Genomic DNA, 15,646 nt, shown 5'->3' with positions numbered 1-15,646 from the left:
TTAAAGGCGTAGTTGTAGTTCAGTCCAACATTTAATTTGGATTCATTTCGCCAACAGTCAACTATTTTCATAAAGAATATATATATTTTTCAAAGTCAACTTTATTGTCAATCTTACTCAGTTTGTGTTTATAGACATCAAAAAGACGTTTCCAACAATCCCAAATACGAAAAATTAAATTATACAATTTACAGATATGTAATGTATACAAATATATATATCCTATATACACCATCATGTATAATGATGGTGTATGATGAAGAAGGAAGTGTGGTAGATAACAAGTAAATATAGAGTTACATACAGATCCATGTTACAGCAAAAGATGGAATAACTAAAAGCATGCAGTATAATAATAATTACATGCAACAATGAAATAACTGCTCAGCGTCTCCACCACAATCCCAATCTGCTGTGTCCTGTTTTCCTCCCCTCTGCATAACACCCCATCACACATACGAAACACAACGCAGAGTCTGAGGGTGTTAAGAGTATGTTTATTTAAATGTCCTCCTCTCTACTGGCCAACACAGGGAGCATATGCTGGGTGTAGAATTGTTCCAGGAGGAGGAGATTTCCATGCCATGCAGGGTCTTTGGGGATGGGGATGATGATCGCCTCCTTCGTGGTCCACACAACAAAGTAGCAGAGACTCCGGTCTGTGATGTGCAGCTGCCCTTGGACCTGGTGCCAGTGTGGGTGATTCTCCTTGAGAATATATGACCCACCCTCCTCACGGAGACAGAAGGATGGTAACTGGACTGCCTCCGCGATGGTCATGTTCATATCACCAAAATCCTTGAATCTACACACAGCAAATAAACTCAAATGACACAACGAGATGTAAAAGGAGATCACACATACAGTATAGAATATACTGTATAGTCGATATAAAACTGGCCGCTTCAATCTGAAGAGCAACTAAAACAAAACACGGGAGTGTACCTTGTTCTTGTGAACACTAATGTTATCCACAGCATACACAGAGACCACGAAGTTCTTAAGGAGAAAACTAGTTACTAAAACAAAACACGTTAGTGTACCTTGTTAGCTAATGTTAGCTAGCTGACATTAACGTTACACATTGCACTCATATTACTCACCGAAACCTTGTAAAGCCGGTCCTGCTGCTCTTACAGAATCGACTAACTCCCCTTTCGTGTATGTACAGCTCTCAACATGCCCAGACTTGTAGTGATTTTCACCTCATTTTATACTTTTCGCCTCATTCTGAAAGAAACAGGTGAAATTTGCTAACGTGACGGCCGTCTTTGTGATGGTGACGCGTATTGTGCGAGACCAAGAGACCTGTAGTTCACTCAGCGGTTTCACACAAAAAAAATGTGTAACTTCACAGTTTTACGACACATTTTAATTTTTTTGACTTGTTTGTTGACTTCGTTGCGAAATTATTAACCGAGTCATTTTCAAGATTGAGTTACAATGATAAACTGGGGTGGCAAAGGATCAGCTGAAGCAAGCAAGTGCTTCATCCAAAAGGACAGGAGGATGGACTTTGTGTTTAAGTGATTTTATCATCAAAGGTAGGCCTAAGTCATTTTCAATGCGGGCCGCCGTGCCGACTTAATTCATTTGTAATTGTTACTTGGCTGTGGGTGCCCTGTCATGATAGGTGTTTATATAAATGGTGTTGTTTTGTGTGGTAGAGGGTCGCTGTCATTGATGCGTTTTGCACCCCGGGCCGCTGTTTTGATATTCCGTTGAAGTATACGCTGAGACGTAATAACTCTTCTTTTTTTTCGAGGGAAGGGGGGGGGGGTGGTCAGAGGGCCTAGGTATAAAAGTCACGGCTTGCCACTGAGCAATCGAGCCCTAATGCAATCAAACCGACTTCTGGCCTATCAGAGCACGGCTTTGTCAGTCATATGATCACAACAACCCGGGAGAACAATTACGGAGAACAGCGGGGCTCGCCGCTCCGGTAAGTAGTCAGTTTGTGCTCTTTATTTTACAAGCAGTGAGGGCTCGACAGCATTTGTATCTTACATTAGCTAGCTAAATGAGTGAAGTAGCCTTGTGCCTTGCTGTTAGCAAGCTCCGTAGTTATCATTAATTGAAGTGAATCACAACGTTACCGTGTCCTTTTGTGTGTGGGGGGTGTGGGGGGTGTGTGTGTGGGGGGGGGGGGGTTTGCAAAGTAACGTAACGATCACTTCGTCAAGTAGACCATGCTACACTATACGAAATACTCTCTTACAAAAGCCCTGCATTTAAACATGTTAATGTTGCTTTAGTAAAAGTATGCTAGTATAATTAGGAAAGTGTTGTTAAAGTAGACACAAGTTATACTATTATATCATATCATTTGATTTATTGTTATTACCGATGCACGAGTTCACTTAACTGTTGTAGTTGGAGCTCATTTTGAACAATGAGCTAACTAATTATTACTTTCATAATGGTGTAATGTGCTGACTATTTTCTACATTAATAGATGAAGGTCTGGTTTGTTCAAACTCTCAAAATAGTAGGACCAGAGCCCTAGAGACTCTAGGGCTCTGAGTAGGACATGCTGTCATAATTACCCAGAGTTCGAAGTGACACCTTTACAATGTTAAAGCTGTTAGATAAATGTAGTGACGTAAAAACTAAAGTATTCAAGATAGTGTAGTTAAATGTTACCAAAACAAAATCTCTTGTTTTGGACTGACAGTAATGATTCAAGAAATATTAGATACATAAATACACACACATCAATTTGTTGTGGATGGAACACAACAAATGGTGCTCTTACCTGTGATGCCTCCTCCAAACATTATAACCAGACTGTATCATTCAAACTATAAGTAACAGTTCTAGCTACTTGACTTCAGACAAACAATTCAAAAGACAAAATCAACACCATTTATTGAAAGACCAATCTTTATTTCTCTCCTTTTGTTTGTGTTATTAAACCCTGTCAATCTAAAAAACTGAGCAACTCAACAGTTAACTTTATATTTCTTATTGTCCAAAGCATCTATTACACTATTTGTTCCCCTCTCATATTCACAGGATGGATGATTAGAGACTTTGGGGGAGATCTCAGCTTTATGAACATCCTGTCTGTTGGTTTGGCCAGAGAGGGCTGAGGGTCTTTCCCTGCGAGGAGGACCAGGCCTGAGGGAGGAGGTTTTCATGAGTCAGTCAAATTAATTTGTTTTCATATGCCATATTAATATGTATCACACACACGTAAGGGTAAGACACCAACCTATTCAACAAATGCAATGCAATGGATAAGATTAATTTCCACTGAAGTCACAGATAACGTCATATCTAATATTTAAACAAATCATTTCCTTGTCACTAAAGCATTGACTACGCTATTCATCGTCCTTAAATGCAGGCATTAAGTTACATGTTCCGTTCTACAGCCACAATAAGGCTGTTTCTCAAGTGTGATGATAATACAATTAAAAGAGGCATTGGTAATAATATTAAAAACAACAATGTTTGGGTCGTTCGTCGGATAGGCGGTTAGCTGCAATAAATAACTCCAGTTCAACAAACCATATTACAATATCTAAGGTAGCGTTATTTCTTAACCATCTTGAAATGTGACGTTCATATTTTAAAAGATACACACATTTCATTGTGAGGTTGATTTAATATACACTAAGCCTCTCTTCAACAATACGTTGACGTTAGCTAGTCTATTTTATGCTATAGTAGAGCATAGTGAATTTAAATGAACCTTAACAATGCATACAGTAACCTAACTAGCAAACTAACTATCCAACGTACAAGGATGACCTTATTTTAGCAACCTCCCACAGAAGCCTTTTGGTATACAGTAGCATCCCACTTAATGTTTTACACTCTTGGATGCTACGCATAGCATTGTTAGCACAGATGGAGCGATTGCTCAAATGCTAACCCAACTCTAAACATTCATTAACGTTAGCTTAATAAAAACACCAGTAACATAACATAAAGTATGCAGGGTTGACTTACCGAAGAAACTGCATTCATGGACGGTCTGTTTCAACCGCAGATAAATCCTATATTTGCATGACGAATAGTCCACCAGGACCCAACACAACAAACATGGCCGAGTTCAAGTAGTGTTCTCCTCATGAGCTGAGCCGCTGTAGCATCACGGAGCCAATGGAGCTAACGGAGCTAGGAGAAGCAGTCCCGTTGTCATGAAGGGGAAATCTAACTATCAGTGGCGTTTTTATATGTACAAAAGTGGTGGAGCACAAAAAACTTGTCTATAAGCTTCTGCAGTGAGGTTCATGGCTGGTGAGGCACTGGCACTCTCAGGTTTACAAATATTATATTTTGACCTAAATCAAAATATAATATTATTTTCAAAAGCTTTTATTGTCTGATGCTTCAATTAATTTTAAACAGACAGTTCAACAAAAGGATATCCAACATTTTTTAATTTTATCGTTTATATATTGAATTGTTCTCTCTTAGTAAGATCCCATTTTCAATAAAATTGCAGTCTTACCTTGACTTGAAGATTAAGTCCATTTGCCATTACTTTTTTGTAAAAGTCCTCCTTATGTTCTTGTAGTTTCAAAAGTCTATTATAAATCTAATCAATAGATTTCTGATTCGAAAATTATAAAAGTAGGGTAGACATGTGGATATTATCCGGCTGAACAAAACTTGCATTTATCTAACAGGTACGTTTCCCACAGATCTTATTTGGAGCTATTTTCTAAAATCCTATGGAGAAATCTCATTGCTTTTTTGTCGAGGGAAGCCATGCGCAGCTTACTTCCGGGTTTTAGGACGCGTCACTGCAGCTAGTGATGTTACGTATTGCGCCGAGGCTTCGGAGCGTGTGTAGACGTAGTGTAGTGTAGACGGGGCGTTACGCCCCGTCTACACTACACTACACTATATTGAAAAATGCTTTCAAAGCTTCGCCCATTCATTTGAATGGGGTGACGTAGAAGATTTTGAATCTTCGCCGAACTGCATTGTGGGGAGCATGGCTTTGCAAGCATAATGAGCATCAAAAGTTGAGCAATGTTCAACTTTTGATGCTTTCGAAGCTGGCATCAGCCAATCAAATCCCGTTTATGCAAATCCCACCAGTACAAGCGCTAGCCAATCAAACCGCATGCAAGCTGGGAGAGCCAGACCGCAGTTCATTTCCTCATATTCCAAACGAGAAATTACGGTAGCAAATCACCCGGTTCTTTACGACCAGAACTATTTATCGAGGCTTGTATCGTTTTGGGCCAGTGACGTCACCAATGACAAACGAAGCCTCGCTGCCTGTCGATACCATGTGACTGCTTCACGAAGCGATTCAGATCGGTTGAACCACAACGCTCATATTACCCATGGATGTATAATAAGAACAATATTACCCCTCCTGTACCCGGGCCGGCGGGGACACGATGGAATTAAGAGAGCTCAGACCCTCACTTATAGAGGTCGGAACATGTCATACGTATAAATAAATAAAAGCATAAATAAAAGTAGGAATAAAAACATAAATAAATACAGGAATAAGTTGAATATAGTGTTGTCAGTCATAATTAGTGTGTGCTGTGGCTCAGCTGAAAAGCAGTTGACTCACAACCGCAGGGTCCCTGGTTCAACGACTGGTCAATACGTATTTTTTTTGTTTATAAAAGCTACAGCTAAATGAGACAATGTAGTTAATAAATGTATTCTTTGATATGGTTTAGCTTTTCTCAGGCTACAACATGGTTAAGTTTACGAATATTATTAAGGAATACAAATCCCTCTTTGCAATGTTTACCAGCCTCCTTAGGCTTTTCAACCACAATCATTAAACTGGAATAAATACAATATTGTTAACATGAAAATATGATTTTATCTTCGTTGTATAGAGTTATTCTAAGGCTTTACTCATTAGGAACTCGGTATGAGATAGAGCACACTGTTGAGATGTCCAATCGGCCTGTTTTACACACTTTGACCAAGTTTGTGTTCAAATGAAGCCCATGATGAAGCCTCATGAGATGAACCCTTTTGCGAACCAATTGGCTGCAAAGCTTCATAAGGCTTCATCTCACCATCACTAACTGCAGCTCTCTCGTCTCCTCTTCACACACCACACTTTTCGGGGCACACGTACTTACAGCCAATCAGCTCTGAATTATGTGAGATGATGTATGGTGGGGATGGCAGCTCAATGCCCCTATGGTCATTATTTTTTTGCCACACACATTAAATAGGAAAATATTCTGAGCATGCGCAGTGTAGTTTTTACAGTCACCATTGACTTAGACAGTGAGAGGGAGGGGCATGATCGGGTTTTGTCCCACATGGCGCTAAACAGCTCAATAGGCACACACTGTAGACACTAATTAGAACACAGACTAAAACAGCAATGTACAGACGAATCAGATGATTAAACATGATCTTAAAATATATTTTATATATTTTTTAATTTATTTTTTGCATTTTTTTGTAATCATTATTTTTAATACTTTCTGCTGACACTAGGTGGGGCTGTGCCCCACCTGCTCCTAATGACCAGTCGCCACTGCTATCTATATACCGAATATGTTTTTGTGGATCCAGGCTAGAAACATGTTCATTTTCTGATGTTAAGTTGGACATTTTAACATAGGGTCTACGAGAATTTCTCCCATCTGCATCCACCGCCTACAGTTTGCAGCATCGGGCTTCACCTAGTGATGGCAGTTTGACAATGAAGCTTCGAACGGAGCTTCAACCCTGGACTTCCTATTCCATAGAAGCAGTGCTTCGAAGCTTGCTTCAAATCACGTGACATATGACGTCATAAACAGCAACTGCTTCAAATCACGTGACATGTGACGTCCAAACCAGCAACTGCTTCATTTCCTGAATGAATCAACTCACTGGTTCGCCGTCCAATCAGGTGATTCAATGCACTGCCTCGTCTCGATTCTGACAGGTGACAGGTTGAAACAGTTTCAAATTTGAGCGCTTCAACACTTTATGACCGCTCTAAACAATGCGCAATGTGTGGGTTGTCGTAGTTTGCGTTGTTGCTGTTGAGTTGTTGTTGGTATTGCATTTATCATTATAGAGCAAGCCAGGAAGAAAGATAGTTTGTTTTGGTTCGGGAAACACTTCGAAATGTGGAGAAGTTGTGAACAAAAAGACAATGATAAGTAATATAAAAACAGTTCAATATTTTAAGGAATAGATAGCCCAGTGGGTCGAGCCGGCAGCCCGAATGCGGCGATGTCCTCCGCGCAGTTGGTTCAAAGCCTGGAATGGATGTACTTTTAATCATTGCTTTTCAACTTTAATACTTTAATAACTGATAAAAGGCCCTCTCCTCCCAAATTTTTTTCCAGCACTCTCTAGTCTCTTCTCAATAACCCAATACACATAATTATCAATCTTTAATTACAAATAGAACATGATATTCAGTCTTAATGTGTGTGTGCATCGAATATTTTTCAAGGCAAAGATACGTTAAACCCACTGCAGCTTTGCACTTTGCCAGGAGAGGTCGCTGTAACTGAAGCTTCGAGAAATGAACCTATTTCCGACACGATTGTCCAAGTGGTTCGATGCTTCATTCAAAGCTTCATTTTGCCATCACTAGCTTCACCGCACTGTCCCGGGGTTTGCCGCTTGGCTCTGATAGGCCAGAAGTCAGTTTGATTGCATTCAGACTCGATTGCTTATCCTGTCTGAGTAGCCCGGATTATGCTGCATCGCAATTTTTGACGTCGAATTTTTTGACATCGAATTTTAAACACCGAAATATTTGACGTCGAATTTTTTTCACTTGAATTTTTGGGATCTGAATTTGAACATTCAAATTGTTTTAACTTGAATTTTTTCGTTTTTATTTCACAAAATTCAGATACATGATTTTCAAAGTAATTATTTTCAATGCTATAAATTCGGTGTCTGATAAAATTCTAATACTTCTGTCTCTTGTTTGCTTCCATACACACACACCATTACTGAATTAATTCTAAAACCAAGAATAACCTACATACAACAATACAGACAGTCACTTTCAACAAAACATCTGCTTTCACCAAGTGTGAGGGAACCAAGATGGCTGATGGTGTGTGTCGTGGCTCGGTAGCTCCTGATTCAAACCACTGGCCTCGATTAAAACCTACAATATACAAGACTGTTGACGGCCTAGTTATTGTAGAGGATGAGTTACTCAACTTCCTGGCGGTTAAAATGAAAACTATGACCCAGGACGAGATAGTCCTTGTAGCCTCTAACACCTTTGAATCCGAATGGATCGAGACTTCTAAAAAGACGTTGTTTGAACTCTGTCCTGAAACCAAGCAGCGGTGTGTGACCTTTAAAGGCAACCATAAGGATGCAAACAATATCAAAAGCTGTCTAAAAGTACTAAATGAATGCGGTGAAAACATCCCCCGTTTTGTCTCCCACTACCTGGATGAGCTGCCGCCGGTTACGTTTAACAACCTGGATGTGTCCAACCTGCTGAGCAAGATGGAGCGACTGCACAGCGAGGTTTGCGCATTAAGACACGTAGTGGAAGTTCAGGCAGATATCGGTCAGAACCTGCGTGCTGTGGCTGCGACCATGGACAGCAGAGTTGCTGCCGTAGAACGCCAGTTGGAGCCGAGTCATGGTGGAGGACTGGCTGTACCAAGTGACGCTGAAATTACCTGTGGGAGCGCTCAGGGTGATGGCCAGGATGGTGCGGTGTCGGTGAAGGATGCGAGCCCCCCCGGCTCTTCTACTGATGTACATCCCAACTGTGTTGACCCGCTCGCTGCGTCAGGGACCCTGAGTGCCTGTGTGAGCCCTGGAGGAACTGCGGTAAATTCGCAGGTATGGAGTCAAGTTGTGAAACAGGGCCGAGGTCGGAGGAATAGGGCCGAGGGCCAGTCTGCCTTATCTAAACAGCTTGTTGGGAAACCTGAACGGAGGATGCCTAAGCCTATTGTTGGCACTGCTGCACAAGGGAATATAAAAGTGATCCGTACGAAGTTGGTGAGTGTTTTTGCTACCAAATTCTCGCCAGACCTTGACGCTGAGACACTGTCCGAATATCTAACTGAACAACTCGGCCGTGATGTTAACTGTCACCGTATTGACACTGCGAGCAGCAGATATAGCTCGTTTAAAGTGTGTGCTGAGTGCAATGAAGTTGCGGAGATGTTTAACCCAGAACTCTGGCCTGAAGGCTCAGTTGTGAGGCGATACTATGAACCACGTAAAGCGGAGGTGATAGGGGCTAGCAGAGCTAGACCTTTTGCTGGTGCGAGGGTACTGAATGGGGCTACGGCTGAGCTGCTTAGCTAAACGTTATGCGGGTTGGATCATTTAACTGTCGCGGGCTGCGCCTGGGCAACAGCGCTGCTGATAGGATCCGACGTGTAGTGGTGGACAACTTGCTACAAAAATGTGACATTTTATGCTTGCAAGAAACTTTCTTACCTAAGCAGGACTTGGGAAAGTTGAACTCTCTTAATGACAATTTTCACGGGGCTGGTGAGTCCACTACGGACCTATCTCTGGGAATAGTGAGAGGAAGGATAGCAGGGGGCGTGGCTATCCTGTGGCACAAAAAGCTGGACGCTGTCATTAATGTCATCAGGCTTGAAGTTGACTGGTGTATTGCTGTACAGATCAAAATGAATAACAAGGAGTTTAGCATTCTCAATGTATATACACCATATGAGTCACAGCATAATGAAGATGAATACCTGAACAGACTTGCTTTTATACATTCTTTTATTGTTGATAATCATTCCTCCAGTGTTTATGTAGTGGGTGATATGAATGCTGACATATCAGACAAAAGGTCCTTGTTTGCTAAGCATATGCTACAGTTTTGTGATGATAACAATCTTATATTATCAAGCCAAATACTTCTGCCTACAGATAGCTATTCATATATAAGCGAGGCCTGGCATACAACTTCATGGCTTGACCATTGCATAAGCACTGCTAATGCCCATGACATTGTAAGATCAATTGAGATTGTGTATGAGGCATCAATGTCAGATCACATTCCTTTTATAATGTCACTAGATTGTGATAGTCTCCCTGAGATGTCTCAGGAGGCTAAACATGCCTGTACCACTAAAGTGGACTGGTCCAAGCTCACAAATGAGGATAGGCTATTGTACTATGGGAGAACTGATGTCCTATTAAGTGATGTATATCTACCCAAAGTGGCAACTCTGTGTGTTGATGTGGGTTGTAATGAAAGCTCTCACCGTGAAGACCTCTGTAACATGTATGATTGTATTGTGGGAGCTGTATGGGAGGCCAGTATACCGTGCTGTACTTACTCTAGGAAGAGACACAACGTCAAGCCAGGGTGGAATACACATGTGGCTGATCAATACGCTGAAGCCAAGAATGCTTTTGGGGCCTGGGTCCAGGCAGGAAGGCCCAGAGAGGGGCCTGTCCTGGATCTCAAAAAGCGTACACATGCTAGATATAAATATGCAGTTCGTTATGTCAACAAACATACAGAAACATTGAGAGCGGACTCGATGGCTGAAAAGCTCCTTCATAATGATGTGACTGGCTTCTGGAAGGAGGTGAGAGCTCTGAACAGGGCCAGTACGTCATTACCGTGTACCATAGAGGGAGTATCTGGAGCCGATAACATAGCCGAGTTGTGGAGGCAACATTACTCTACTATACTTAATTGTGTTAAAAGTGACCCCTACAAAGTTGGTAGTGTTGTGAAAAGTGACACAGTGGGAATCACAGCTAAAGAGGTTTATCGAGCAATTGAACAGCTAGCTGATAACAAAGCATGCGGCTCTGACCGAATCACTGCAGAGCACCTTAAACTGGCAAGCCCGAAGGTTGCAGTTCTTCTTGCCATTTGTTTTACCGGCCTCATGACTCATGGTATGTTGCCAGACTCCATGTTGACGGTTACCTTGGTCCCTGTCATTAAGGACAAAGCGGGCAAGGTAGGGAGCTTGGATAACTATAGACCAATTGCTCTGGCCAGTGTGTTATCCAAAGTCCTGGAAAGAATTTTGTTGGATAGACTATGTTCTTATTTATGTACCTCAGATAACCAGTTTGGCTTCAAGGCTAAGCATGGTACTGAGCTATGCATCTATGCTTTGAAGGAAATGGTAGAAACATATAGAAGACAGAATTCCACTGTTCTGATTGGTTTCATTGATGCCTCTAAGGCTTTTGACCGAGTTAACCATCATAAACTGTTTTTAAAATTGAGACAAAGAGGTGTGCCTAACAGTATAATTAGGATCCTGGCTTATTGGTATGCCAACCAGAGCATGCGGATCAAATGGGGGAATGCAGTCTCGGCGCCATTTGGTGTTGGTAATGGAGTCCGCCAGGGGGGGCTCCTCTCACCGAGCCTTTTTAATATCTATATGAATTATCTATCAGATGATTTAAGGGTCTGTAAAACAGGGTGTGTGATTGGTAATGTGATTGTAAACCATCTTATGTATGCCGATGATCTGGCAATTGTTTCTCCTAGCAGTGCTGGTTTTCAACAGTTGCTAAATGTTTGTTCTGATTACGGAGTCAAATTTGACGTTAAATACAATGCTAAGAAGAGCGCTGTAATGATCTGTAGAGCAACAGGGGATAAGAACCTTTGTTTTCCAACATTCTATCTGTCAGGACAGGTGCTGTCTGTTTGCTGTAACACGAAGTATCTGGGACACATCATCACAGATGAAATGGCTGATGATGATGACATGTATAGACAGCGGCGTGTCTTATATATACAAGCCAACATGTTGGCTAGAAAATTCTCTTGGTGTTCAGATGAGGTTAAGGTGAACCTCTTTAGAGCGTATTGCACTCCTCTCTATACTGCCCCCTTGTGGGTCAAGTATAAGAAGGCGAGCCTCCGGAAGCTCCAGGTTGCATATAATGACTGTTTGCGTATACTGCTTAGAAAACCAAGGTGGTGCAGTGCAAGTGAAATGTTCTGTAATGCACGAGTCAACACGTTCCATGCTCTTTTGAGAGGTCTGATGTACAAATTCATCTGTCGATTGAATGTTTCTCATAACTCTGTCATTATGCTGCTTTCAAATCCGTGTCTCAGTGCTGTACGATACCAGTCACCTCTGTGGAAACATTGGTATGGCTGCCTTTTTTTAGTTGAGTGTTGTATGTTTTGTAATAATGGACCAAGAGTCTCTTTAAATAAAGATGATGATGATGATGATGATGAATAGGGAGCCCTGGCTCAAGGACAGTATATTTATTTAAAGAGAGTAACTACATTGGGATATCAGTTTAATCAGTAATGTGTGTGTAGTGTATGGGTGTGCGATGTGTCAGCAGGGCCGGACTGGGACCATAGGTCAGGCTGGGATATATACACACAGCCAGGCCATACCAGTTTTTTTTGGGGGCGTTTTGCTGGATGTATCGTCAATATCTACAACGTTGCTGCCCTACTTAGTTGCAATTTCCCTTGTGCTGGACCCTGAATCTTGACTTGTCTTGTCAACCTCCTCAGCATCTGCTGGTACTGAATATTGGGATGGATTAAACTCTGATCAATAACTATAATTGAGAGAACATGAACATAGCTTGCTTATACTGTTGTCATTACATTTACTTTGGTTTTGTTCAGTGTCAGTCATAGCCTATTGAAACAGTTTCCTCTGTACCTGCCAGTTCTGTCCACTGAGCTCTGCCTGCATCTCTCCCTCAGTGCCATCAGCATCATCTGATAGTGGAACTGAATGAGGAGAACATGTAATCATTATATTAACAACTATTTATGAAATAACATTATTCAAGAACATATATTATACAACACTTATTTTATCACTAAATTGACCTAATACCATAATGATTGTCTCCCCTTTAGACAACATAACCATCTTGTTATTCACTCACAGTATGAGGGATTTGTAGCCCCACAGTTAGCTGCAGTCTAACGGTTATATTACATATATTTGCCTTGAGTAACATTAAGGACATGTTTGGGTTTTGTGTAGCCTTATAGTCTCCAACAGGGTTCGTACGGGTGCTTGAAATCCTTGAAAATGCTTGAAATTTGACGTGGTGTTTTCAAGGTTGGGAAAGTGCTTGAATTTTGGGAATGGTGCTTGAAATTGAGATAAAGTGCTTGAAAATGTAAATGCTTTACTTTTACAATAAATTGCTGTCTGACTGAATAGTTCGCTTTTTAGATTAAAAGAAAATAATTGCTTGCTTCTACATAAAACAGCTCCGCTGCACCTTCCCGCGCTATGCGCGCGACCTGCAAATGTTTGTGTTGCGTGTGACCTGGGCATTCTGATGAGAGATAGATGACTGTGTGCCAGGAGGTTGCCGTTTCAACGAGCGTTGGCTAGCAGAAGACAAATACAAGCCATGGCTAAGACGAGGGTCAAGCCCACGAGTAGCCTCCTGCAAAGTTTGCAACAAATAACGATGGGAGAGTCTGCGCTGACGAGCCACATGAAAGGTACGCCGTAGTAGAGCATTTTAGATTAGGCTAACGTTGCATGTTACGTTTGTTTAAGCTAACGTTAGCGAGCTGAATAGCGAACTCGATGAGGGATAATAATAATTGCAGGGGACAATCATTTCAGAGGAGCGTACCTATGTTATGTGCGTTACAGTCGCCATCGTGTGGTGTTCAGAGGATGAAGCACTCACGGCATTTCATGTTATAGTCATGAAATATAATCTATTGATTCGACACAGAGCGATTTTGAAAGCAATGTATTTCTACTGTATGTTTCGTGCCTAAACCAAATGTGACTTGCTCTATCGAAGTCAGTCGCATTGACCCGAAGACACATTTTCGTTTGTATTACTGGTCTGGGGGAAGCTCGCGAGTGTGTTTGTGTTTATTGCGTTTGTGCACCGGGGAAACACTCACAAGAAACACCGGCTGTTGTTATGCTTGCTGTGACGTTACATTAGTCCGTTCTCTGCTTGTAATCATGCCGAAGCTTCAAAGTTGTATTTATCATCTGAATTTGCCGAAACAAGTTTAATATTCTGAAAGCCAATACTTTGTTTATTTGAAAACAGATGAAAACAAACTGTCTTTTATATAAAATTGAAGTATTATACAAGTAAAACTACATTTAGCTTTAATCCCATGTAATTGTAGAATGAACACAGTCTTCCTTTGAAGATGTATAAGTCAGGAGTCTTGAGTAGTCAGCATTACCTAGAATCATTGTGCACATTTGTAAATATTATTTCCATTGTGAGTCTATTTGTATGCAGCTCTGTGTGATTTTGTAGCTACAATTCAGGCTAATACACTACCAGAGGTGGAGAAGTACTCAGATATTGTACTTGAGTAAAAGTAGAAGTACTCAGATCTTGTACTTGAGTAAAAGTAGAAGTACTCAGATCTTGTACTTGAGTAAAAGTAGAAGTACTCAGATCTTGTAGTGAAATTATAAGTACTCAGATATTGTACTTGAGTAAAAGTAGAAGTACTCAGATCTTGTACTTGAGTAAAAGTAGAAGTACTCAGATCTTGTACTTGAGTAAAAGTAGAAGTACTCAGATCTTGTACTTGAGTAAAAGTAGAAGTACTCAGATCTTGTAGTGAAATTATAAGTACTCAGATCTTGTACTTAGTAAAAGTAGAAGTACTCAGATCTTGTACTTGAGTAAAAGTACAAGTACTCAGATCTTGTAGTGAAATTATAAGAACTCAGATCTTGTACTTAGTAAAAGTAGAAGTACCCAGAGTGTAGGAATACTCTATCACAGTCAAAGTCCTGCATTCAAAATGTTCCTCAAGTGAAAGTAGAAAAGTATTGTCATCAAAATATAGTGAAAGTAGCGACAGTAAAAGTAGTCGACCAGATTGGTCCATCTCAGAATAATATATATGATATGTTTTATAATGATTGATCATGAAAGTGTTCTCAAAGCTGGTGAAGGTGCAGCTAGTCTGAAGTACTTTGTAGACTGCAGGGTAGCTGGTGGATTTACTCCAGGTGGAACTAAAGTCTGATTCAACACTTGATTAGATTTCACATCATTCATCCAGATCTGTGAAGTAACTAAAGGTGTTAAATACATGCAGTGGAGCAAAAGTACACCATTTACCTCTGACTTATGTTTACTGCCAACCTAAAAGTACCTCAACAATAGTAATCAATAATGTATTGAACAGTTATTTGGCTGATTGTTTTATATTGGCTCAGCCAGGTTATATGGGAGGCCCAGTCTACGTATAGGTCACTCCTTTTGAAATATTAAACTAAAAGTTTTCTTTTCTTACATTTTTCATCCTCGTGTAGAATGCTATCACGAAACACACATTTGGTTGTTTATAGCATAAAGAACATCTGATTTAATGTGAGGTAGGGAAATAATCATTTGAGTATAAGTATGTGTATATAAATATGTAATTTACAACAGCTGTAAGCTGCTTGAAAAGCTGGAAAATGCACCTTGAAAATGCTTGAAAAGTGCTTGAATTTGACTTTGGAAAAGGTGTAAGAACCCTGCTCCAATCACACTGGGCCTGCCACTAATTTAGCATTGGACTGAGAAACTGTTTTGTTGACAGTCGATGTGCACATCAGGCTACAATATAGATAGAAAAGTGGCTCATACCGTTGCCATCAATACTCTTCAGCAACGTCCGTTCCCTTAGAAATAAGGTGGAGGAGCTTCGCCTCAACACTAGGATCTTAAACGAATACCGTGAGTCATGCATGATGATTTTCACTGAGACCTGGCTTCAGGAAGA

The 15,646-nt window shown here is 40.8% G+C and overlaps 1 protein-coding gene across 1 annotated transcript in view; it reads left to right on the top strand.

Moving 5' to 3' along the window:
• The first annotated feature begins 1,864 nt into the window (after positions 1 to 1,864).
• The window catches only part of LOC117458860 (glucose-6-phosphate exchanger SLC37A4-like), a 40,419-nt gene continuing 26,637 nt past the window's right edge, over positions 1,865 to 15,646 (top strand). The window contains exon 1 of the mRNA XM_071205473.1: positions 1,865 to 1,942. The gene's annotated coding sequence lies outside the window, so the exon portion shown is untranslated. The remainder of the gene's footprint in view (positions 1,943 to 15,646) is intronic.

This window comes from Pseudochaenichthys georgianus, chromosome 14, assembly GCF_902827115.2.
Source record: "Pseudochaenichthys georgianus chromosome 14, fPseGeo1.2, whole genome shotgun sequence".
NCBI classification, from domain to species: domain Eukaryota; kingdom Metazoa; phylum Chordata; class Actinopteri; order Perciformes; family Channichthyidae; genus Pseudochaenichthys; species Pseudochaenichthys georgianus.
The sequence above is the reverse complement of the archived record's forward strand: the minus strand, read 5'-3'. Positions and strand labels throughout refer to the sequence as shown.